This window comes from Coturnix japonica, unplaced genomic scaffold (genome assembly GCF_001577835.2).
Source record: "Coturnix japonica isolate 7356 unplaced genomic scaffold, Coturnix japonica 2.1 chrUnrandom339, whole genome shotgun sequence".
Lineage (NCBI taxonomy): Eukaryota > Metazoa > Chordata > Aves > Galliformes > Phasianidae > Coturnix > Coturnix japonica.
The window spans coordinates 137,859-139,805 of NW_015439867.1; positions in this window are offsets into that span (position 1 = coordinate 137,859).

The following is a 1,947-nucleotide window of genomic DNA, read 5'->3' on the forward strand; positions in this document are numbered from 1 at the left end:
GGGGGGGTTATTTTATTTTTTTACCTCCTCCTCATCCGAGGGGGTCTGTTGTTTGTAGCTTGTAGACAAAACATTCCAATAATCCGGTTTCAAAGAGAAGAGCACCCACCTTATTTAAACCATAAAGCAATTAAAGCCAGACGTCTAGCCAGATCTAGGGTCCTGTTTTGTTCGCCCCTATTCAGCCCCGCATAGCAGGGAGACAAACAGAGCTGTAAAAGCGGCATTTTTTTGGCTGCGGAAATGTACCTATGGACAGCTGGAGGGTCCCGTCGGGTTTTGTGACCCATTACAAAAGGGCACATCCCGACCCGGCACACACCAACCTCTCACGCACGCAAAGAACCGCACAGAAGCGCATCTGCGCCATACATCCGCGCAGAGATCCGCATCGGCCATCAGCGCATCCTTCCCTCCCCACCCCCCCACCCCCCCATCCCTTTAGAAAGCAGATCTCTCCTTTTAACCCCCCCCTCATCTCCCACCCCCCACTATGGCAATGTATTCCTGCGTACCCCCCCTCCGCATGCCGACAGCAGAACGCTGGGCCCCGAAATCGCCGCTTTCAGGCCGAAAATCGCAGCGTTTTGACCGCAAATAGAAGCTTTTGGCCCCAAATCGAGGCGTTTTGCTACAAATCAGAGCTCTTTTAATTCTCGTTGTCGCAGAGAAACGGGTGAATTTCGACAGAAAAAAAAAAAAAAAAGCCGTATTTTCGCACCTCCCGATCCTTTGGATTTTCTCACCCCAGGGGAAAGCAAACAGCGTGCTCCATTCTCTCTGTTTTTCACCATTCTTATTATTTATCCTCATCTCTGCATAATTCTGGTTTCTTTTAAGCAGTAGCTGGGGGGGTGCTGGGGTTGGGGGGGGAGGTTTAACTCGCTTGGAGGAGGCGAGGGCTGCGGTGGAGGAGAAATTCAATGGCTGCGCCAATTCCCAGCAGCGCCAAATGGCATTTTATAACTGGTGCAGCCCCGCACTGGGGTGAGGAGAGCGGGGGCCTTGCACATGAACTAAAACTGCGGCACGATTTTAAACCCAACCCAACCCACCACCAACAAAAGAAAGCCCCGGTGCAGACAAAGGGGCATCTCCTGCTCTGCCCTAATGGGACCGGGGCTGAGAGGAGGCTGCGGCGAAAGGGAAAGAGGGGGGGGGGAACGACGACTGCAGGAGATGGGATCCGTTTGAATGAACCAAAATGAACTTCCATACATCACGGCTTTTCAACATCGCTTAAACGCTTCTGACAAGCCCCTCCAGAGAGCCGGCTTCGAAAGTGCTTCCAAAGTCCCGTCCGAGCGATAAATTGGGATTTTCTCTTTAATTAATAACGATAAAGCCGGGCGATCTCTCCCTGCTCTCCAAGCAGGAGATGGGTGAGCGGTTCGAACCTGCTGATCTCCTCCTTTATCCGAACCAGGATGAAGGCAGGCAGGGAAGCAGGGATGGGTTGGAAATAACAACAATAACAATAATGATAACCGTAATAAAGAAATGACACGAGGCCGAGAGATCCCCCCCAAACCCCCCCCTCCTCACCACCACCACCTCCTCCTTCATGTTCTTGTTTTTCCCCCTCCTTTTGGACCATAAATCTGCTCCTCCGTTAAAACGTTTTCCAACCTGACCGCTCCAATGAGCTCCTGAAGGGTTTTCCGAACAGAGCCCGAACAAAACCGGGATTGTAAACGGGCTCCGAACGTCCCCCGCTCCGGGGATGTCCCCTCTCCGCACCGCGGAGCGTTGTCCCCAAACGGCGACAAGCAAATAAAAAGGCGATGAGAGACGCGGATGGGGGGGAGGGGGGAGCAACGGGCTGGCGGGGGGGGGCATCCTTCTATAACCACGCCCAGCTGACACAAATCAGGGCCGGGAAGAAATATGAAAGAGCGATATTTTATGAGATCGGCAGAAGTAATCGCTTCCAGATTTCTTCTTTTA